The sequence below is a fragment of the Aquarana catesbeiana genome, linkage group LG09 (genome assembly GCF_042186555.1).
Source record: "Aquarana catesbeiana isolate 2022-GZ linkage group LG09, ASM4218655v1, whole genome shotgun sequence".
Taxonomy (NCBI): domain Eukaryota; kingdom Metazoa; phylum Chordata; class Amphibia; order Anura; family Ranidae; genus Aquarana; species Aquarana catesbeiana.
Genome location: NC_133332.1, coordinates 232,794,477 through 232,819,703, shown reverse-complemented (window position 1 = coordinate 232,819,703; position 25,227 = coordinate 232,794,477).

The following is a 25,227-nucleotide window of genomic DNA, read 5'->3' as shown; positions in this document are numbered from 1 at the left end:
TGATGATGACCCCAATATCAGATATAGGCTGGTTCTTATGGTCAGACCACGCCCCGTTATATTTGGATATCAAAGTAATAGAACGAGCAAAAATAAAGGGAAACTGGGGGTTAAACGACAACCTGTTAAAGGATGAAGAGTGTGTAGAGGATATACGCAAAACAATAAGGGAGTTTGTAGAAATTCATGAGAAAGATGAAACATCGATTCCCATGCAATGGGAAACACTAAAATGCGTAGTAAGAGGGATGTTTATCAAGCATGGTTCAAGACTTAAAAAAAGAAAGGAACAAAAGAAATCCCAATTAATAATAGAAATAGAGGAACTGGAGAAAAAACATAAACAGAACCTCAACCCGTCCGATAAAATAAAATTAAAAGGGAAAAGAATGGAACTACAAGCAACGCTCGACGAGGAATCACTAAAGATCAGGGATCGAAACAGAGCACAATGGTATCAGCAGGGAAATAAGACAGGGAAAGTGCTGGCCAAAAAATTAAAAGATCAAAAACCTACAACAGCTATAATAAAAATATTAAAAACGGACGGGGAATATACATTTGATCCAAAAGAAATACTGGAGGAATTTTACGGATATTACTCCAATCTGTATAATATTAAAACGTTTAGGGGTGCTAAGGTGGAGGAAACGAACAGGCAGAAAATTAAAAAGTACATTGAAGAAACAGCCCTGCCGGGGTTCCCTAAAGAAGTGATAGAGGCCCTGGAAAGAGATATTACAACAGAAGAGATCCAGCAAGTCATTGCAGAATTAGTGCCAGGGAAAAGTCCAGGACCTGACGGGTATACTACCAGATTTTATAAGAACTTTCAAGATATTATTATCCCCATTATAAAAAAAATACAACTCCATAACTAATAAACAAGGTTTTGTACCACAAAGTACTGAAGCTCATATTACTTTGATTCCAAAACCAGAGAAGGATCATACACTATGTAAAAATTACCGACCCATTTCTTTAACCAATATAGATATAAGGCTATACTCTAAAATCATTGCAAATAGAATAACACCAATCCTACCTGAGTATATAAAATTAGATCAAGCCGGATTTACAAAAGGGAGAGAAACTAAAGATAACATCATAAAGACTTGTACACTGGTGGAATATGTCCAAAAAACAGCCACCCAAACGTGTATAATGGCCGTAGATGCAGAAAAAGCATTCGATAGGGTAGGATGGGGTTTTCTCGAAGAAACACTAATACAGTTAGGTATGGGCCCAAAAATGCGTAGTAGGATCTCCGCTCTGTATACAAACTCAAAAGCAAAAGTGAGAGTAAATGGAATGTTATCAAAAGATATAAAAATATCAAATGGAACCCGTCAGGGATGTTCACTCTCCCCTTTACTGTTCATAATAATGGAACATCTGATAACAGCAATCAGAAGCAAAGGGGATATTAAGGGGATAAAAGTGGGAGATGAAGAATACAAGATAGCTGCATATGCAGATGATCTGTTAATATACATAATGAACCCCACTATAACTATCCCAAACTTAATGAAGGAATTCAGAAGATTCGGGGAATTAAGTTATTTCAAAGTAAATTATGATAAATCAGAAATATTGAACATAACAGTAATCGAAAAAATATACTCACTCATTCAAGAAGAATATCCATTTAAATGGAAACAAAATGCAATTAAATATCTGGGAATCTTTATAACCAAAGATTTGAAGCAACTACAAGGGATGAACTATGAGGAAACAATCCGAAAAGCTATCAAACTGTTACAAAAATATGATAAGTTAAGGTATTCATGGACGGGGAGAGTAAATATAGTAAAAATGGATATATTACCAAAATTATTATATACCTTCCAAACAATACCATTAGAACCCCCCAAAAAATTGATGAAGCTATAATTGAATTTATATGGGCCCATAAAACTCCTCGGATAAAAAGAGAGAACTTAATTAGGAAAAAAAAGAACGGAGGGCTAGCGTTACCAGACTGCGTAAAATATCTGCAAGCGGCATCATTGACCAGGATAATAGACTGGTTCCATAATAAAGGAGTAAAACAATGGGTTAGTATAGAGGAGGAAATAATAGGACCTCAATTAAAAGTTCTCCCATGGTTAAAGCCCCATTTAAGACCAAAAAGAAATGAATTAACACTTTTTGTAAACGCTACATTGAGGATATAAGACGATATAGTGAAAGGGGGGAAACTCTCCACAGAGATCGGACCAATGACTCCACTGTTTTTCAATCCCGAATTTCCTCCAATCATGGGGATTACAAATTTCCTGAAATGGAATAGAATGGAACATATAAGATTGATACAAATCCTCGATAAAGGGAAAATGCCCGGGTTGCAGGAATTGGGATTGGAAAACAAGAATAATTGGCTGCAATACCAACAATTACGGATGTTTTTGGAGCCCAAATTAACTAAGATATGTAGACCATTAACTAAATTTGAAAAACTATTACTGGGGGAACAGGTTCCAAAAAAAGAAACTATCAAAGATATATGACGAATTAATTCGGAATAGCCCCCTTAAAGAGATAAAAAGTATAAAGAAATGGGAAGTAGAAATGGGTAAATCTTTATCAGAGGAAGAATGGGGAAAAATATTCGAAATCATTCACAGAACCACCACTGCAAATAGATATCAAGAGAGAAATTATAAAATTGTAATGAGATGGTATAGGAGCCCAGTAGCTCTAAATTTAATTAATAAAGGAAATACAGATCTCTGCTGGAGATGTAAAATAGAAAAAGGAACGATGGAACATATATGGTACGGATGCCGGTTGGTGAGAAGATTCTGGAATAAGATCCCAAAGGTGGAAATCGCATTATTGTCCCTGATACCTAAATCAATAAAGACAATTAAAACAGATATCATCCACCATATGACATCCGCCGCCAGAACAATAATAGCAAGAAACTGGAAAAAAACAAAGAGCCCAACAATAGCAGAATGGATATGTGAAATTAACGAAATTCAATATATGGAAAAACAGATAAGAGACGAGGGATATATAACAAATCAATTGCCAGTAATATGGCAAAAATGGGAAGAGTTTCGGACATCGAAGGAAATACTAGAATTTCTATAGAATACACAGAAGGAATTAATCTTTTTGTTTTTTCTTTTTTTTTTTGTATAAAAGAGGTATGGATGTGAGTATAGGTAAAGGAGGGTGGGAAAGGGAGGTAAAACCAACGAATTAGAGATGGTTGGTCAGGTGCATTAGGAGTATATAAAGATGGTTTTAATAAAGGAAGAAATCTTTTTGTACCGGAAGTATGGAGTATATGTTGTCAAAGATGTATTGGGATGTAATGGTGTTTATGAATGTATATATAAAGTGAAAATTTAATAAAGGAAGATTGAAAACAACTTTTCCTTAACAAAAATAGCAGCTGTTCCCATTTCAGCATAGCAGTGCATTTTGAAAAATAAATGTCCATTTTTTTATGCCTCTAAGCCCCCGTTCACACCGATGTGACTTGTCATGCAATTTGTCCCCTATTGTCAGCAATAGAACTGTGCAAATTAGTGCGACTCTGACTTTGCGGTGCGGCACTGATCTGTAGAAAAAGGTTTCTACACTATTTCTTGTGATTTCAGATGCGACTTGCATAGATATCGGCCAGATGTCAGCCAAGTCACACTGACCTGCAGCTTTGAAATAGTTCAATGAAGTAGCACGATTTCAAAGTCTCAATGTGAACGGGGGCTAAAGCCTCGTACACGCGCTTAGATTTTCGGACAACCAAACGTCCGTTTTTTGTGGCATGCGAGTCTCGTGTCGAAAGTGAAGAGGTTACTCACAATACAAAAATTTTCATATGATAGAATACAACGTCAGAAGTGACATAATGTGTTGAATAGTTTTGAATGTATTCCTTCGTTTTTGAGCATACGTAGTCTTGCTCTTACGATTTTTTTCGTACGAAAACCATACTAATGAAAAGAAAATCGGACGTGGAGATCACATCTGACAAAAAATTTATAGCCATCCACATCCAGCTTTTGTCTGGTGAAAAAGTGAAATCGGCTGTCGAAAGCACCGTACTAACGATCTGAAAATCAGCAGACAGCTCGTGGTATGACTTTTTCCATCTGATTTTCGTATCGTGTGTACGGACCTAAGACCCCTTTCACACTGTGCCACCACCGGCATCAGCACTAAAGTGACGCTATTTTTAGCGCCATACTCCTTATCCTGTTATGTATGTAACAATAAAACTTTGCACTATTTATACCGATCATGATTTGAAGACATTACTTATTATCTTTTGGATATAAAAATATTGCGCTATAAATGAAAACAAAAAAGGGAGCTGCGACTGAAAAGTGTTATACTACACCAAACAAATGTATAAAAAGAGCAAAAAGTCGCGCTAATCAATGAGTAGTACAAAATGAAAAGCAAAAACTAGGATGTAAATAGCAAACAACCCCTACCAAGAATTAATGATAATACAAATATACATCCAAAGATGAAACTGAAGTGCATCTACCGTCACATATCATGGTTATGTACCAGATGTGCAAGTACAAATGCTAAAGTGAGTAAAAAATTGTGACATGATGGAAAATCAAAATAACAAAAGTCCATGAAAATCAATCCATAAATGAAAAAATAAAGTCTATATTCAAAGGTAAAACTTCAGAAAACCCAATAGTGAAGGTAAGTCCACAGTGATAAATAGTGAAGGTCCAGACCGAAGTGACAAGTGCAATATATGAATCTCCTCCACCGCTGAAAAATACTGCCGCATACCAGAAAGTGTTGGTCCCTTATTACAGGGGACCACACTAGGCGGATGGCTGCAACCCCAGCCTGGGATCTCCCTGGCAAGCACTGGTCTCCAAACAGTCAGCAGAAGTAGTCAGCAGACAGGATCGGTATTGTGACAGTATTAACAAGAAAACTCCACATAGTGTAAATCCTTATACATTTATTCAGGTAAAAAGACAAGTGGTAACTTACATAAAGATGGATAAAATGCGCATAATAAAAGATAACGAGCCGGCCGGCTTCCACAAAGCCCGTATGCTTCCGGGACTACAGCGGTGACGTCAGGACGTAGCTCCTCCTCCCTACGTCGTTTCGTCACTAGCGGACGTGGTCACGGGATACGGGCGGCATCCTGACGCACCGCTTTAATATTTATTCTCTTTTGTTGGCACCTTAAAAGTCCCGCCAAATAACCTCCCTTCCTTACTATTTTTAGCGCCGTTTTACCATCGTTTTAGTGGCACTATTCGGCCGCTAGCGGGGAGGTTTTAACCCCCCGCTAGTGGCTGAAAAGGGGTTAAATCCGCCCGCAAAACACCGCCGGAGCGGTGGTATCACAGCGCTGCCCCATTGATTTCAATGGGGAGCAGTGGTGGAGGAGCGGTGAGTTCACTGCTCCAAAGAAGCTCCTGGTAGGACTTTCTCTGACGCCCTGCCAGCGCACCGCTCCAGTGTGAAAGCCCTCGGGCTTTCACACTGGAGTGAATGGAGCAGCTGTTTTAGGGCGGTTTGCAGGCGCTAGTTTTAACGCTATAGCACCTGCAAAACGCTCCAGTGTGAAATGGGTCTTAAAGCGAAGTTCCACCCATTTAAAAGTCAACAGCTACAAAGAGTATAGCTGCTGACTTTTTAATTATCAGACACTCACCTGTCCCACAGTTCAGCAATGCGGGCGTACAAAGCCCCGCTCCTCTCCCCCTCCTCTCCGCGGCACCGGCATTCTATCTGAAGCCACAGCCAGGCACGCACCGCGCATGCGTGAGCCGCGCTGAGTACTGTGAATAGCTGGTCAATCCTCTGGGACTTGTGACGCGTCCCAGAAGATTGCAAAGAGGGAGGGGGGAGAGGTGATCTTCCCTCCGGCGCTGCGGCGCCAGGGGAGGAAGTGGGAGCTGGGTGCCTGTCAAAACAGGGTACCGCCCCCCCCCCAAAAAAAATGATATGCCAAAAGTGGCATGTCAGGGGGTCACCAGCACTTAGAGCGGAAGTTCCAGCTTTGAGTGGAACTCCGCTTTAAATCTCAATTCACGCCTGTGAAACACGTGTTACATGACGACACATGAAAAGAACAATTCCATGGTGCAGAGACTTCAATGGCAAAGCACAAAAAATGAATGAAAATAAAGTAATTAAAAAAAAAAAGGGGGGGGGAGCATGAAAACACAGGCACATTGTGTGAACCCATACCTAATACTTTGAAAAGCCCATAGAAGTCAATAGCAGCACATCAAAATCTATAGAACATGCATGCATTGGTATAAGGTATGTACAAGCCTTATTTTTTGGAAGTTAACCCTATCCACTCCAAAATCTACATTTTAAAATGAATTGAAAGTATGCATCTACCTTTGTCAAGCTTATGCCCATGCGCATTGACATATGGCACACACACATGTAAAAATTTAATTGAAAAAAAAAAAAAACTGTGCAAATGCATAGATTTAAATGGCCTCTAACTTTTTCTTTTTGTTTGTTTTTGTTTCCACCACTTTTCTTGGATGTGATGGTTTAAAAGGACTGAAATGATTGTCTAATTTCCATAGCAAGCCTATGTGACGTCAAGGTGACTTAATTGAATTTCCTACAATTTTCCATGAAAAAAAAAAAAAAAGGATTACCTTATAGTCTGTTTGCACCAGTTTGCTCACTCCGCATTCCAGGTCAAACATTTACTGTACAGTGAAGGACCTTAGAGGACTATTGTAGATTCCCATCTTCTTATCCTGGATATACAATGGAGGCTTTGCTAGCGGTTTCATTAAACTGGCTGCTAAGTGGGAAGATCTGTCTTATCAGCACAACCTGATCAGACCCTGTCATAGGAAAGCAGAGGGACTTACACCCCTTCAGGGCTAGTCAGCACTACAATCCCATACCTTCCAACATTTTGAGATGGGAACGAGGGACACCTACTAGCAAACGTATGTAGGCATAGGACACACACCCTGCTACGCCCCTTAAAGGGGGACATAACCAAAAAAAAAGGTTATTTAAATCCACAAGTGCTTTTTTATACCACTAATATTTCTTTATATTGGCTTTTACAATTGACAAATGTAGCAATTTAGAAATTGGATGAAAGATTTAGTACTGGGAAACACTTTTTGACAGATCAAAAGTGCATTTTATATACAACTATATAAATCAGACCAAAATGAGGGACAAATGAGGAGGAAAGAGGGACAGAGGGACATTGCTCCAAATCAGGCACAGTCCCTCCAAATCAGGGACAGTTGGGAGCTATGCAATCCCTACATTCAATGTGAGTTCTCCATGGTCCCACTGTTAGACCCCTTTCACATGGAGGCGTTTTTAAAGTGCTCTTGGGCCAAAAATAGCACCTGAAAAATGCCTCCCCTGCAGCCCCAGTGTGCTTTCACACTGGGGCATTGCGCTTGCAGGACGTTAGAAAAAGTCCTTCAAGCAGCGTCTTTGGGGCGTTGAAGGAGCGATGTATACACCGCTCCTCCACCGCCCCTTGAAATGAATGGGCAGCGATGCTTTTCCGGCGCATTTAACCCTTTCTTCCCTTTCTTCGGGTTAAAAGCGCCCCACTAATGCCCGGCGCGGCTCAGTGTGAAAGGGCTCTAAGGAGGAACATAGCCACCCTCTCTTGCTCCCCCCTGAGATGGACTATGGCATGTGTAGTGTACATAGTGCAGTCCACATTTTGTTCCAAACAGAAGCGAGGGGGAGAAAGAGAGGTTAGGGAGCTCATGGAAGACTTGACAAGAAAGCAGGAAAACAGATTTTATGTAAAAAATTAGAGGGTTATTAAAGTGGAACTTTAGTCAGAAAATGAAGTCCTGCTAGATCACTTCAGGTTGGCCCCTTTTGCAGATATAGCCATGTAAAACATTAAAAATAAATGCCTATACTGTTTAATATCCAGTAATACACAGTCACTGTCCCTGCTCTGCACATGCTCAATGGCTCTCTATTTTTCAGTGCTGTGCTAAATGTGTTGAAATCTCCTGACAGTCTAAAGATTAACTGCTACTTAGGGGCTCTGGGCTTCAGCAAAATGGCGGCCTCCATCAAGACGAAACAATTTATAGCACACACTCATTTGGTGGCATAATTATTCATGTGGAATGTATGTTCCTTGCTAAAGAACATTATTTTTTTATCAATTTGTTATAGGTAAAGTTCCGCTTTAACCGCTTGCCAACCATGTACTGTACATATACATCGGCAAGGTGGCTCTCCTGCGCAGGATCACGTACCTAGTACGTGATCCTGCACTTCCGGGTTTGGGCGCACGTGCGTGCCGCCAGTGACCCACTCCCACTGTTATTAGACACAGCGGGAGCTGATCTGCGGGTACCGCGGACTCGATGTCCACTGGTTCTCGCCAATCGTTAGGCAGAGAGCCAGAACGACGATCTGCCTATGTGAACAAGACAGATGAGATTGCCATACTGTCAGTAGGTTACATAGTTACTTAGTTACATAGTAGGTGATAATTTTGGAAGTTTATCGTATATCCTTACAGGGTGATACTGTGGATACACTTAATAAGAGTGTGCCAACGTCCCAGTAGTATAGGAAAAAGATGTTTTTGGAAATTTTTACAAAGATGGACTTTGTAGGCACAAGTTTTTAGAATAAAAATATGAAAATGTATTTAATTGGATAAAGTTAAAAATGTATGTACAGCACATAAAAGAAAACACATGTCATAACAAATGACATAAAATGCTTGACCCTGGGGACTCAGATAACACTCAAATTGTAATAGAAAATTAGACAATTAATAATAATAATAATATTAATAATAATAATAATAATCTCATTAAATCTCATTATGATTATTAATTGTCTAATTTTCTAATACAATTTGAGTGTTATCTGAGTCCCCAGGGTCAAGCATTTTATGTCATTTGTTATGACGCTTGTTTTCTTTTATGTGCTGTACATACCTAATGCTGTACATACGTTTTTTAACTTTATACAGTTAAATAAATTTTCATATTTTTATTCTAAAAACTTGTGCCTACAAAAATGTGAATTTCCAAAAACATCTTTTTCACATAGTAGGTGAGGTTGAAAAAAGACAAAAGTCCTTCAAATTCAACCTATGTTTATGATTTTATGTCAGTTTTACATTGTATATCCCCATATGCTGTGGTCGTTCAGGTGCTTATCTAATAGTTTTTGAAACTATCGATGCTCCCTGGTGAGATCACCACATGTGGAAGGGAATTCCACATCCTTTCCGCCCTTACAGTAAAGAACCTGCTACGCAGTTTTAGGTTGAACCTCTTTTCTTCTAATTTTAGTGAGTGGCCACGTGTCTTATTAAACTCCCTTCCGCGAAAAAGTTTTATCCCTATTGTGGGGTCACCAGTATGGTATTTGTACATTGAAATCATATCCCCTCTCAAGCGTCTCTTCTCCAGAGAGAATAAGTTCAGTGCTCATAACCTTTCCTCATAACTAATATCCTCCAGTCCTTTTATTAGCTTTGTTGCCCTTCTTTGTACTCGCTCCATTTCCAGTACATCCTTCCTGAGGACTGGTGCCCAGAACTGGATGGCATACTCCAGGTGCGGCCTGACCAGAGTCTTGTAGAGTGGGAGAATTATCATTTTATCTCTGGAGTTAATCCCCTTTTTAATGCATGCCAATATTCTGGTTGCTTTGTTACCAGCAGGTTGCATGCCATTGCTGAGCCTATCATCTACTAGGACCCCCAGGTCCTTTTCCATCCTGGATTCCCCCAGAGGTTCACCCCCTAGTGAGTAGATTTCATTCATATTTTTGCCACCCAAATGCATTATTTTATATTTTTCTACATTAAACCTCATCTGCCATGTAGTTGCCCACCCCATTAATTTGTTCAGATCTTCTTGCAAGGTTTCCACATCCTGTGGAGAAGTTATTACCCTGCTTAGCTTAGTGTCGTCCGCAAATACAGAGATTGAGCTGTTTACCCCATCCTCCAAGTTGTTTATGAACAAATTAAACAGGATTGGTCCCGGCACAGAACCCCGGGGGGCCCCACTTCCCATCCCTGACCATTCTGAGTATTCCCCATTTATCACCACCCTCTGAACTTGCCCTTGTAGCCAATTTTCAATCCATGTACTCACCCTATGGTCCATGCCAATGGACCTCACTTTGTACAGTAAACGTTTATGGGGAACTGTGTCAAATGTTTTTGCGAAATCCAGATACACCACGTCTACGGTCCTTTATTAAGATGTCAGCCCACCTCCTCGTAGAAGGTCAATAGATTGGTTTGGCAAGAATGATTCTTCATGAATCCATGCTGATTACTGCTAATGATACCGTTTTCATTACTAAAATCTTGTATATAGTCCCTTATTGTCCCCTCCAAGAGCTTGCATACTATTGATGTTAGGCTAACTGGTCTGTAATTCCCAGGGATGTATTTTGGCCCTTTTTAAATTATTGGTGCTACATTGGCTTTTCTCCAATCAGCTAGTACCATTCCAGTCAGTAGACTGTCAGTAAAAATTAGGAACAATGTTCTGGCAATTACTTGACTGAGTTCAATAAGTACCCTCGGGTGCAAGCCATCTGGTCCCAGTGATTTATTAATGTTAAGTTTCCCAAGTTTATTTCTAATTTTGTCCTCTGTTAGCCATGAGGGTGCTTCCTGTGATGTGTCATGAGGATAAACACATTCAATACCTTCACCATCCCACCATCCAGATGTCCTTCCTCATTCTTTATGGGGCCAATATGGTCTGTCCCCCCTTTTTTACTGTTTATATACTTAAATAATTTCTTGGGACTTTTTTTGCTCTCCCCCGCTGTGTGTCTTTCGTGTTCTATCTTAGCCACCCTAGTTGCACCCTTACATATCTTGTTGCATTCTTTGTAAAGTCTGAATGCTGATGATGATCCCTCAGCCTTGTATTTTTTGAAGGCCTTCTCCTTTGCTTTTATATGCATTTTTACATTCGAGTTAAGCCATCCAGGACTTTTGTTCGCTCTTTTAAATGTATTTCCCAATGGGATGCACTGGCTAATGCCCTTATTTAAAATGCTCTTAAGCAAACCCATCTCTCCTCTGTGTTCTTTGTTTCTAAGATTTTATCCCAATTTATATCTTCTAGCAAGGTTCGTAGTTTAGGGAAGTTGGCTCTTTTGAAATGCAGTGTCTTTGTGTTTCCCTTGTGTTTCCTATTTGTGTGATTTATACTGAAGCCAATTGACCTGTGTTCGCTGTTTCCTAAATTGCCCCGTATTTCCACATCCGTGATCAGGTCTGTATTGTTGGTAATCAGTAGATATACTAACGCCATTTTTTTAGTTGGTGTGTCTACCATCAGACCCATGAAATTTTCCTGCAAGACATTTAGGAACTGGCGAGCCTTTTTTCTTTAACAAGAAAAATGTTTATTCAAATCTTTACAGTACAAGCGATGCATATACACAATCAGTTGTATTAACATTATTGTATAAATTGACACAGAAACCATTTTGTTGATATCCATAGGAGAGATGGGAGCAAAACCCTTATATTATAGTAAATAGTGGTTCAGTAGTTATACATTCCAGCATGGTAACCCAAGGAGGTCCGGGGGGGGGGGGGAGAAGGGGGGGGGCGGAGAGACCTCGCTTGAATGGGTAGGTTACATATTGTAGGTGGTTAATAGCATTCAGGAGAGCAAGCCAGTGATTTATTATTGTGGCACAGCTTCAACATCAATGCCCTGATCATCGTTCAAGATCTCTGCTCCCCAAGCATCTATCCATTCCGACCATATTTTATCGAACTTGCCCGGGCAAGTTTCGATTGATATAGGTAATCTCATATAGTAGTAACATTGACTTTAAAACTGAGCACTGAAGACACTGTAAGAGGTGCATGCGTCCTTCCAATGGAGAAATATCTCCTTGCGTGCATAGAATGTGGCATAACTTATGAACAGCCTTGTGTATCTGCCCCGAACATTGTTATCGAATATATTAGGCAGCATCAACCTGGGGTTAGATCCCAAAGTCAGGGAGGTGATCCGGTCGAGGCTGTCCACAACCCCCGACCAGTAAGCCTCGAGGCGTGGGCAGGACCAAACCATGTGAAAGAAGGAGGCAGCCCGCAGGTCATATCTAGGGCAAGTCACTGGGGTCTCAGAGATCATGAGTGTCAGTCGTTTTGGAGTATAGTAGGCCCTATGGACGAACTTGACTTGCTGAGATCATGTTGGTTACAAAGGAGGATAAACAAGCATCCCAGTCCTCCTCTGTCAGGTCAGGAATGTCCGCCCTCCATTTGTCTAAGGTTTTTTCCAATGTTTTTGTGGGAGCTATGGACAGATGGAAGAATAGGGAAGATAAAGGTTTATCAATAGTTTTGGCAATGAGTAGTCCCTCTACAGAGTCTGATTCTGGGGTAAGAGAAGGTGGGAACTGCTTCTTATATGCGTGCCGGTGTTGGTAGTAACGAAACAACACCCAATCCGGCAGTTGACAGGCATCTTTGAGGTGGGGGAACGACCGCAATTTACTACCAGTGTAAGGTGCTTATGGTTCACTATCCCCTTCCCTGCCCAAATCTGGGGATCAGGAACTTTGTTCAGGCGTGGGAGGTTGGGGTTGCCCCATAGGGGAATGTGAGGGGAAAATGTCCTGGGGGAGTTGGATCACGCTCTAGCCCTGTGCCACACTGAAATTGTTGTGCGCATTAGCTCTGTGATGCCGGGATGAGATTTTGGTCCCCTGAACACCAGGTAACTGAGGGAAGAGTATAATCCATAATGGCCGCTTCCAGGGTTACCGCTGGGTTATCTTTGGGCTGAGAGAACCACCACCTGACTGTTACCAGTACCCCCGCCCAGAAATATATATGGAATTTGGGTAGGGATTGGCCCCCCTGAGTAATGGGAAGTAATGGGAAGCTGCAAGGTGGAGATGGCTAAATGTGGGGGCCTGCCGTTCCATACAAAGGAGGATATGATACCTTTCAGTTTGGCAAAAAATGAAGCTGGGGGTACTAGTGGGGAGTTACGGAAGAAGTATAGGAATTTAGGCAAGTATATCATCTTAACCAAGTTCACCATATCCACTGGTGAAAGAGGAAGAGATCTCCAAGCCATGCATTTCTGCGAGAAGGTCTTTAGTAGCGACATGAGGTTCAGTTCTAAATATGAGGACAGAGGAGCTCTAATCAGCACCCCTAGTTATTTAAACTCGGATGTCCAATTCAAGGGGGTACCTGTTGGAGGGTGATGACCCAACGCGTGGAGCGAGAAGAAGCGTGACTTGCCCCAGTTAACCCTAATGCCTGAAAATGAGCTGAACACATGCAATATGTGGAGGGCTGATGGGAGAGAGGAGATGTCTTTGAGGAATAGGAGAGTGTCGTCGGCATATAAGGATATTTTGTGTTTGATCACTCCTACCCGAATTCCTTCGACCGAGGGGGCAGATTTTTTTTGTGGGCCGCCAGTGGTTCCATGGCTAACGCAAACAAGCCGGGGGAGAGCAGACATCCCTGTCTAGTACCTCTGGTCAGGGTGAAAGGAGATGATAAAAATCCCAGTTTTTCCCTCCCCCTTCCTTCATATACTTCATATGACTAAAGATGAATAATACCCTTGCTATAGGTGTAGGCCATTTACATACCCTATGAAGCCTGACTGGAATACTCCCAGGATGTTGCTAAGTGAGGCGTAGTCATTACTGCTCACCTTCAACATCACAGGAGTGAGCTCTTTCTCTGTTTCAACCCCCCTCACATACTCTCTCTCCCCTGATGCTGTAGCTCTGAGCATTTGAGAGCTCATTCCTGTGATGTTGGAGGTGAGCAGTGATGACTAGGCCTCACTTAGCAACGTCCTGGGAGTATTCCAGTCAGGCTTCATAAGGTATGTAAATGGCCTACACCTATAACAAGGGCTTTATTCAACTTTAGTCAGAGCTGCACAGTTTGTATTTATCTACAGATGCCCCTTATCCGCATAGGCAGTTTTGTGGTAAAGGTGAACTATCCCTTTAAGTAGTGGATGTGTGCAAATTATATTTGGAAAATAAAGATACCGTTTAAAGCGGGATTCCGGCCTAAAAAAAAAAGGAATTAAAAGTCAGCAGCTACAAACACTGTAGCTGCTGACTTTAAATAAGTACTTACCTGTCCTGGGTGCCCGCGATCTCGGCCGCCTGAGGCCCGACCCGTCCCTCGGCTCTCGGGTCCCGGCACCGCCATCCTAGGTAAGGGAAACAGGCAGTGGAGCCTTTTTTTTTTAATGTTTTTTTTTTTAATTTTTTTCAGGATTTTTGGTGTAATTTTTTTTTCAGGGTGGCCCTCCACTTTAATGTCACTTTAAGATCTGATCAATTATCTTCTCACAATAGGGAACTATTTTAGGCACAAAAATCACATTTGTTTGTATGCAAAAATAAAATAAATTTCAGCTGACAACTCTTTCACACACTTTATGATATGGCTAAGTCTTAGTTCTGCTCCTCTCTATCAGAAACAAAAACAGGAATCATTCTCTTTTTTTTTTTTTCATTGTAAAATGATCCAGATTCCGTATATTTTTCCACATCAGCAATGTTCCAGATATTTGAATGTGGCTTTATGTTGGTGGAGCTAAAAGAATAGCTTTCCCTGAAGAATGTCCCTGAATGTCTGTTCTCTACAGAAGCTGCTGTGAGCTACAGTGTGCATGACTGGTAGGTATTAGTCACATGACTGAGCCTAATACAGGTACTGCCCATGCATAGCTCCCAACTGTCCCTAATTTCGAGGGACTGTCCCTGATTTGGAGCAATGTCCCCCTGTCCCTCTTTCCCCCTCATTTTGCATTTTATAAAATGCACTTTTTATCTTTCAAAAAGTGTTTCCCAGTGCTAAATCTTTCATCCAATTTCTAAAATGCTGCATTTGTAAATGTTAAAAGCCAATATAAAGGAATAGGAGTGGCAAAAAAAGTCCTTGTGGATTTAATTAACCTTTTTTTGGGGTTAATTCTCCTTCAAGGGGGACTTCCCAAGTCTGGATCCGCCAGCTGCCTTGATTCATGACAGTCTCAGCGTCTCCGCTAACCACTGAGACATCCACTCCCCACCCCTCCACAGCTCAGCGCTCCAATGAGCGTAGAGCATCAGAGCAGGAGACATGCTGGCTGACAGGCAGCATCTCTCCACTCGTGGAGGGTAGAGAACCAAGCCATCGGCTGTGTTCGGTGGCTCGGTTCTCAGTGCAGAGACGCGGGGGGACAGCTGCAGCATTGGTCTGATGCTCCATCCACCGAGGTAAGTATGAATCTAAAAAGAAAACAAAAACCCATACTTCTCTTTTAAGCTCGACGCGCACCCGGTTCCAGAATACAAAAGATAACACAGAGCAAAGGTATAGGCAGTAATCAAATACCAATATATATTACCTGTCAGCACAATGTTTTCTTCACATGACCTAGATATAAAGATAAAGACAAGAATCAGGAAACACATAGCAAAAAAAAAAAAAAAGCAAGAAAATTGGTTAACCACTTCCCTACCCACCTATAGTAATATGACGTCCACAGATGGGATCTCCCATCCTGGCTGGATGTCATATGACGGCCTCGGGTTCCCGGCCGCCTAGGGGGCGCGCGCCCCGCGTTGCTCGGGACCCGGTGCGTGTGTCCGCCGGGCACCCGCGATTGCCCGTTAACCGGGCCGGACCGTGGACCTCTGTGTGCAAACACAGAGATCCACGTCCTGTCAGCTCAGAGGAGAGCGATCTGTGTTCCCAGAACGGAGGAACACTGATCGGTCTCCTCCCCTTGTGCGTCCCCTCCCCCAACAATTAGAAGCATTCCCTAGGAAACACATTTAACCCCTCCCCGCCCCCTAGTGGTTAACCCCTTCACTGCCTGTCACATTTACACAGTAATCAATGCAATTTTATAGCATTGATCGCTGTATAAATGTGAATGGTCCCAAAAATGTGTCAAAAGTGTCCGATGTGTCCGCCATAATGTCGCAGTCACGAAAAAAAATTGCGATCGCCGCTATTACTAGTAAAAAAAAAAAAATAAATAATTATTTTAAAAAAATGCCATAAATCTATCCCGTATTTTATAGAAGCTATAACTTTTGCGCAAACCAATCAATATACGCTTATTGCGATTTTTTTTACCAAAAATATGTAGAAGAATACATATCGGCCGAAACTGAGGAAAAAATTTGTTTTTTTTAAAAAAAAATTGGGATATTTATTATAGCAAAAAGTAAAAAATATTGTGTTTTTTTTCAAAATTGTCGCTCTTCTTTTGTTTATAGCGCAAAAAATAAAAACCGCAGAGGTGATCAAATACCACCAAAAGAAAGCTCTATTTGTGGGGGAAAAAAGGACGTCAATTTTGTTTGGGTACAACGTCGCACGACCGCGCAATTGTCGTTTAAAATGTGACAGCGCTGAAAACTAAAAATTGGTCTGGGAAGGAAGGGGGTGAAAATGCCCTGTATTGAACCGGTTAAATTAAAAAAAAAAAAAAAAAACAGCACCCAAAAGTGACACCTCTTTTCCCCTACTTAGACTGCTCCCCATCGTTCGTGACTTTTAACAACTTCAGCCCTGGAAGGATTTGCCCCCTTAATGACCAGGCCATTTTTTGCGATACGGCACTGTGTCGCTTTAACTGACAATTGTGCGGTCGTGCGACATTGTACCCAAACAAAATTGACGTCTTTTTTTCCCCACAAATAGAGCTTTTTTTTGGTGGTATTTGATCACCTCTGGTTTTTATTTTTTGCGCTATAAACAAAGAGCGACAATTTTGAAAAAATCAAACATTTTTTTTAAACTTTTTGCTATAACACATATCCAAAAAAACGAATTTATTCATCAGTTTAGGCCGATATATATTCTTCGAAATATTATTGGTAAAAAAAAAAAATCGCAATAAGCGTATATTGATTGGTTTGCGCAAAAGTTATAGTGTCTACAAAATAGGGAATAGATTTATGCCTTTTTAATTTTTATTTTTTATTTTTACTAGTAATGGCGGCGATCAGAGATTTTTAGCGGGACTGACATTGCGGCGGACAGATCGGACAATTTTGGCACTATTTTGGGACCATTGAAATTTATACAGCTATCAGAGCTAAAAATAGCCACTGATTACTGTTTAAATGTCACCGGCAGGGAAAGGGTTAGCACTAGGGGGCATTCAAGGGGTTAACTGTGTTCCCTCAGCATGTTCTAACTGTAGTGGGGGGATGGGCTGCCAGCGACATGACAGAGATCACTGTTCCTGATCTCTTGGAACAGTAGATCTCTGTCATGTCACCTGTCAGAACGGGGAATTGCCTTGTTTACAAAGGCAGTTCCCCATTCTGCCTCTGTAACAGGCGATTGTGGGCCGCCAGCAGACCATCGAGTCCGCCCAAACCGCGGGCATGCTCCCGCAGCGTGCAGCAGGAACGAGAGCACGGCGGCTCGCGCCTGCCGCTGCGCCTGCGCGAGCCCCTGTACGGGTACAGCGATTTGCGCAGGAGAGCTAACCCGCCGCAGTATATCTGCGTGAGCAGGTCGGCTAGTAGTTAAAGGAATAACATACAATATGTTAAAGGACAGCTCTACTTTAAGTGAAATTGTCTTTCATTGGCAGCCACGTACTATATCTAAATACCTTCAGTCCAGTGATCTTTGCTGTGCACCCCTGTCCAGAGAAACACAGCCTTTGCACTAATAAGCCCTAGCTGTATCCATGACCACACCACATTCATCCCTATAGCTGGATCCACATCACATCAGCCATCCAGAGGGGCATAGACCAACCTGTAGGAATATATAGGTTGAACAGTGGGCAATGGATGCAGGGTCCAGCAGAAATGTTTTTTTGTGCTAAGCCTGAGTGGTGCCAGGCAGGGCCACACTTTTAAAGTTAAAGTGTTTGTAAACCCTTCCATATACCCAGCGCAGTGACTGGCCCCAGGTACACAGAGATGAAACAAATCCTTCTCCATAACTTGTACCTGCTTATCTGCAGTCTTTACTTCTCTACAGGCATTCAAAGTCCAGAATGTATCAAACTTCTCTGAGCTGTCAGAAAAAGGAGGGCAGAGAGCTGAAGTTGCACTCTGCAGAGCTCTGTGAGGAGAGCTCTGAGAGCTGATTGGAGGGAAGGGACACGCCCCCTTCATACAGCACACAGGAACAGAGCTGAGGCTGTCAATGAGCTGGAGATCCCTCTCCTGTCACTATTTTTGTCTTGGTGTCAGGAAAACTTGTCAGAAGGGATTCATGCTGATAGCAGAGGAATGAAGCAGCAGACAGAAATTACACTTAGTGCTATTTATTGAGACAAGTACACACTATAGAGGGATATGCTTTCTTCATATTTAATGTCTGAGGTTTACAACCACTGTAAGATCTTAGATAGTAACAATGCATTCTTGGTATAGTGGGGAAAGCCTAGAACCTCACCCAAGTTATTACTGCTGTCCCGTTGGCCCAGCTACCTCTCATTTCTTGTCCTGGTGTCACTGTGACACTAAGTGAATGGAAACTTTCCCAAGATAGTTAAAAATAGCAATAAAAACCTGAAAGAAGTTCTAAGGTGCAGACCCCCCCCCCCCAGTTCTACTTAAAATCATCCCTACCTGAACCTATCTTTCCGTATCCTCTAGACCAGTGATGGCGAACCCTGACTCCCCAGATGTTTTGGAACTACATTTCCCATGATGTTCATCTACACTGCAGAGTGCCTGAGCATCATGGGAAATGTAGTTCCAAAACATTTGGGGTGCCAAGGTTCACCATCACTGCTCTAGACAGTGTTGCTCGTACTGTTGAAGTGTGTTCCTGAGGGTATATCGCCGAGCCCTGGAGCAACGGATTGCGGTCCGGCTGAACATTTCCTCTGTTAGGACATGACAGAGAGGAGGAAGATCCATTTCTGCTAATACATCAGCTGTCGGGGCTCAGCTGCTATTATGGAAGGACAATGTCTAATTTTTCTCCCATTTGTAGCACCTGCTGTGAAAAATAAGGATATTGGAGGACAGAAAGGAGCGTCTAAATCATATACAGGCCACTCCCTACAGAATGAAAATTTTCATAATGATCATGATGGAGGCATACAAAACAGAGGAATGGACTGGTAAGGGATGTGAAGAGAAATTCTTGTTTATGTTTTATAGAATGTTTAAAAATTGAATCTTTAAATAAAAGAGTATTCTGAAATAGCTTTTAAAGAAATGTACAATTTATCTAGATAACAAGTCCAGCATTATTATTACTACTGTAGTAAGGGAAACTCTAAGGCCCCGTTCACACTTGAGCTAGAGGTGTAACCAGTGGTGGCTGGTGCTCAAAATTTTTTTGGGGGGGGTGCAAACAAACTGAAAAATTCTAAAAAACACTGAAAAAAAACCCATCAATTGCAGCTTCACTATGCCATCAATTGCAACCACTATGCCCATAAAATGCAGCCAATGTGCCCATCATATGCAGCCAATGTGCCCATCATATGCAACCACTGTGCTCATCATATGCAGCCATTGTGCCCATTATATGCAGCTATTGTGCCCATCATATGCAGCTTCTGTGCCCACCATATGCAGCTTCTGTGCCCATCATATGGAGCCTCTGTTCCCATCACATGTAGCCATTGTGTCCATCATATGCAGCCTCTGTGCCCACCATATGCAGCTTCTGTGCCCATGATATGCAGATTCTGTGCCCACCATATGCAGCTTCTGTGGCCATAATATGCAGCCACTGTGACCCCCCCGCTCACCCGCCGTTAGACCAGCATTTACCCCATCTGGGTGATGGTGGCAAGCTGTGGGAAGGGCAGGGGACGGCTCCTGTATCCTCCACGGTTCCCGTGTGTCTCCTCCGCCATTCTGCTAGGCGTCCAATAGGGACATCTGTGCCTTCAGCCAATCAGATGGGTATTAGACTTATGCTGCCTTATTGGCGGAGAGGCGGTTCAGTGTTAGCAAAGCAAATATTCATTTGCTTTGCTAACGCACCTGGGTGGGCTCGTAGCGCAATGCTCCATGCCACGAGTCCACCTTTTATGAATCAGGTGTTTCAAAAATACCCTCCACTGCTGGAATTCAGGCATCCAAAAAGGGGCCGGACGCCTGAACAGGGGATGGCTAGAGCGGCCATGGATAGATTCATGCAATGCAATGCATGAATCTATCCATTTTACATATGGGGGGTAGTGGGAAAGAGGGGGGCGGTGCCCGTGCTCCCTTATGGACGCACCACCACTGAGTGTAACTGAAACCTCCATCCCAGGGCCCTTGCCACTGATCCAGAGCACTTTACTCCCATCGCAGGGCCTTTTATTATGGTCAGACAGCAGGACCCTTGCTGTCTGCAGCAGGACACCTCGCTGCATAGTTGCCAAACTTTTTAAAAAAAATGTAGGTAGACCTTTTTTTTTCCAGGTGTTCAGCCAGCCATTGTAGGTAAAAAACATATTTTAATTAGGGGTGGGACATTTAAAATGGGCGCACCCCACATACACACCTCAACACCTCCCAGCACATCTACATACTCTGCCGCACATCTCTGCACCCCCGACATCTCCTTATCCCCCCCCCACACACACACACCTTTGCACCTCCCAGCATCCTCCATACCTCCCCAGCAGACCTCTGCACCTCCTAGATTCCTCTTTATCCCCCAGTATGCCTCCATATGCCCAGGAGGCCTTTGTAACCCCCAGTACACCACTGCACTCCCCCCCCCCACACACACACACGCCTCAACACCCCCCAGCACATCTATGTTCTATGCCACACATCTCTGCATCCCCCACACCTCTGTACCCCCTTCCCCACACACACTCTGCACCTCCCAGCATCCTCTGTATACCTCCAGCATACCATGTAATCTTTGCACCCCCATACCCCTAACACATCTCTGTCCTGTACCTACTTGATGTACATCTCCAACCCTCAGCATTTCTCTGTACCCCCCCTCCTCTCTCACACACACACACACACACACACTTTCCCAACACACTTAACAGTGTACTTCCAGTACAGTCAGGTCACCCCATAGCCACTTACCTTCACAGTGATCTCTGTGGTGCCCAAGGCATCTCCCCCTGCGCCCCTGGCTGGCAGTTCACTATGCAGTGGAGGGGCAAAGGGGCAAGCGGCAGCTCTGTGGTGCCTGCAGCATCTCCCTCCGGCTAGCAGTACACTTCACTCTATACAGTGGAGAGGAACGGAGCCTCTGACCCATATAGGTATCCGCTTCAGTACACAAGTGAGTCGCTCTGCTTATGCACTGAAGATGATACCTGCCTGGGTCAGACGCCCCTTTCCCTCTCCACTGTATAGAGGGAAGTGTACTGCTAGCCGGAAGAAGATGCCACGCGCACCGCCAAGCTGCTGATTGCCCCCCCCTCCACTGCATAGTGAACTGCCAGCTGGAGGTCTTGGACCCACCTCCCCACACTGGCGGAATGCCAGGGCCCGGTGCAAGTGCAACCTGTGTGACCCTGCTAATTCCGCCACTGACTTGAGCACTACTTTTGTAGTTTGTAGCTCTAAGCTCAAAAACAAAAGCAAACCTATTGTTTTCAAAAGGCCTTGTTCACATCTGAGCATCCTGTCGCTGGCAGCAAAATGCTTGTTGCTCAAAAAAGGACATGAGCTACTTTTCAGGCAGAATTTAGTGTTTTTGTCCCCATAGACTTCGATGGAGATGCCTGAAAAAGCACAACATGAGCTTTTTTTAAGCCTTTTGGCGCACATTTTCTGCTCAAACTGCAGCTCTCCACCCCCTTTTTTTTTTCATTTCTTTTTTTTTTCTCCACTTCAGCAAAAATTTTTCTGAGAGACATTATATCAACTTTGTATGTCAAAATTTATCTCCTCTCATTTTTCACATCATTGTGGATTATTTCTGTCTAGTCTTTATTAGTTTTTCCATCATATATCTTTGTTTAAGTACAAAAAACAGAAAAAAACTCCAAAATATGTAACTACCGCTATACCTTTATTCCTTCTTAGTCCCTCTATAAGTTATCCCCCCTTTCCCCCCTCCCCTCTTTATGTCTGGTTTACTCCTTCTTATGTTCTGTATCATTTTAGCTCTGTACCTGTTACTTCCTTTATCTTGTCTAGATATATATCCGTGTTTTATATTTTTTCCATCCCTCCCAGAGACTATTGTGCTTATTATCTCCTCTTTCTCTGCTTCTCAGCAGGTCTATTTTACAATAATAATCTATTTTCTCAAACCATTCTCTAATATCTGGTTTTCCACTTTTTAACCAGTGTCTTGGGATCTGACCCTTAGCGGCGTTCAGAAGACTCTGAACCATTGATCTCATATATTGTTTCCTTGATTTTTTATGCTCATGGAACAGGTAGGTCCATATGTTTTGTTCTATTTTTTCACCGGTTATTTCCCCTATATTTTTTAGTACTTTGTGCCAGTAATCCATTATTATTGGGCATCCCCACCATAGATGTGTCATCGTTGCTTTTTGACCACATTTTCTCCAACACAGAGGTGTTTTTTCTTGCTGATATTTATGAGTTCTTGCTGGTGTCAAGTACCATCTTGCTACTAATTTGTAATTCATTTCAATGGTCTTCATATCCCAGGCATTATTGTATCCCCTTTCTATCATTTTTTCCACTCTTTGGTCTTCCAGTTTTAGATTCATTTCTCTCTCCTATTGTTTTATGAACTCAGGTCTTTCTTGTCCCTCCAGATCTGCTAATATTCCATATATTCTTGATATTTCATTTTTCAATGATGTTTTGTTGAAACAGAGCTTTTCCAATGAATTCAATTTCTCTTCGTCTCTAAGTGGATGTGGTATTGTGTTTATTAAGTGTCTTAATTGACAATAATTCCATTCACTCATCTTCCACCCATTGATTTCTTCTAGTTCCAATCATGTATTAATCCTTCCGTTTGTAGTGATATCTTTCAATTGTGGCTTTCTTATTCCTTGACCTGCAAATATTTCCTTCCCGGAGGTAAAGAAATTCGTTCCTGTGTGCTAATAGCTGTGAATTGTGTCTCCATTCATTCTTCAAGTGTACTATCCCAAATTTTGAAAACATTTTTTGTTATTTCGTGAGTTTCCGTGCCCATTAGTCTGAACTTTCGTGGTATCCATATATTTTTGTGCAGTGTGGTTTTACTTATTGTGTTTTCCATTTCTACCCACTTTTTTTCACTGTTTTCATTTGTCTACTCAAACATACGTGTCAGAACAATTGCTTTGTAATACCTGCTTATGTCTGGGGTAGCTAATCCTCCGTGCTCCCTTTTCCTTGTGATCTGCGTGTATTTAATTCTTGTTTTTTTATTGAACAAGATATATTTTAACAACAATGTTTTAATTATTTTGAAAAAACTCTGTGGAATCTTTACTGGCAACATCTGGATTTTATAAATTATTTTTGGGAGGACCATCATTTTAAACATATTTACTCTTCCAATCCATGAAAGTGGTTGTGTACTGTTTTTTTATTTCTTCTTTAACCTCATTGATCAGTGGGATATAATTTGCCTGATAGATTTTTTCGACCCTTGGGGTTAATTTGATTACGAGATATTTTAATTCTTTTACCCAGGTAAATGGAAATTCTTTTTGTAGGGACTGGACTTCTTTTTTCCCCAATCCTATATTTAATATCTCTGTTTTTATTGGGTTAATTTTGAAGTTTGACAGTTCTCCATATTTTTTTATTTCTTTCAATATGTTTGGCAGTGTCACTCTTGGGTTGGTTACATACATCAAGATGTCATCCGCATATGCCGCGATCTTATGTTCTTTTTCTCCAATTCTCGCCCCTCTCACGTCTTGGTTGTTATGGAGTGTCGCTAACAATGGTTCCAGTGCCAGTACATATAGTAATGGGGAGAGCGGGCAACCTTGCCGTATTCCATTCTGCATCTCGATCATAGGAGAGAGTCTACCATTCACCATTACCATTGCTGTCAGACCATTATATACATTTGTTATCCACTTCATCATTTTTGTCCCTAGTCCCAGATGGCGCAACGTATCCATCATGAATCCCCAGTCTACCCTGTCAAATGCTTTTTCTGCATCTAATGACAGGAGTAGAGCTGGGGACTCATTTTGCACACTCTTGTGTAGCATCAGTATTGTTTTTAGGCTGTTGTCCTGTCCTTCTCTCCCCGGAACGAATCCAGTCTGGTCAGGGTCAATCCAAAGTGGAATTAATTTTTTTATTCTAGTAGCTAAAATTTTAGCATATAATTTTGTGTCCGCGTTCAGCAGTGCAATAGGTCTGTAGCTTGAACAGTTGGTTTTGTCCTTCCCTTCCTTTGGCAATATTGTGATATGGGCTAATAGCGATTCTCGTCTTATTTCTTCTTCTTCGCCTATGGTATTCAGATATTCTTGTAGCTTAGGGATCAATTGTTCTTGAAATTCTTTGTAATACTTAACCGTGAACCCGCCTGGTCCTGCACTTTTTCCCGCAGGAGTTTCTTTTAATGCCAGTTTTATCTCTTCTTGCGTTATATTTTTTTCCAGCTCTTTTAATTGCTTAAGTTTTATTTTTGGTAGGTTTGCTTTTTTTAGAGAGTCTTATATCTTCTTTATTCTTGTATCTTCCTCTATCTGTATTTCCTGTCTTTTTATTGCATATAAAGAGCTAAAATATTTTTGAAATGCCAACACAATATCTGTTGTCTTGTTTACCACTTCTCCTTTCTCGTTTTTAATCTTCTCAATGAAGTTTAAAGACTTCTTTTTTTTTACCATATTTGCAAGATATTTTCCTGGTTTGTTGCCCCATTTGAATTTTTTTGTAAAACTCTATTATAATCCATCCTTTCTTCTTGTTCCATCCACTCCTTTAGTTGTTCTCTTTTTTGGGTTCATAACCGGTATATTTCGTTGTTTGATTGCTTTTTATGCTTTTGCTCCAGTTCGTATATTTCCTTTATGGTTTGCTGCATGTTTTTTCTTCTTTCTTGCTTTTTTCCCGCCCCAATAGCTATTAATTTACCCCTGATAACGGTTTTATGCGCCTCCCAAATTGTCGCTTTTGATAACCCTGGGGTGTCATTTTCCTTAAAGTATCTTTTAATCTCTTCTATTATAATTTTTTCCGTCTCGCTGTCTTCAATTATATCTTCATTGATTCTCCATGGCCCTTTCTCAGAGACTTCTCCTTGTATTTTAATTTTCAGCATTACTGGGCTATGGTCCGAGGCTGTTATTATTCCTATTTTTGTTTCTTCTATTTCTTCCAAGTTTCTATGTTCAACCATGATGT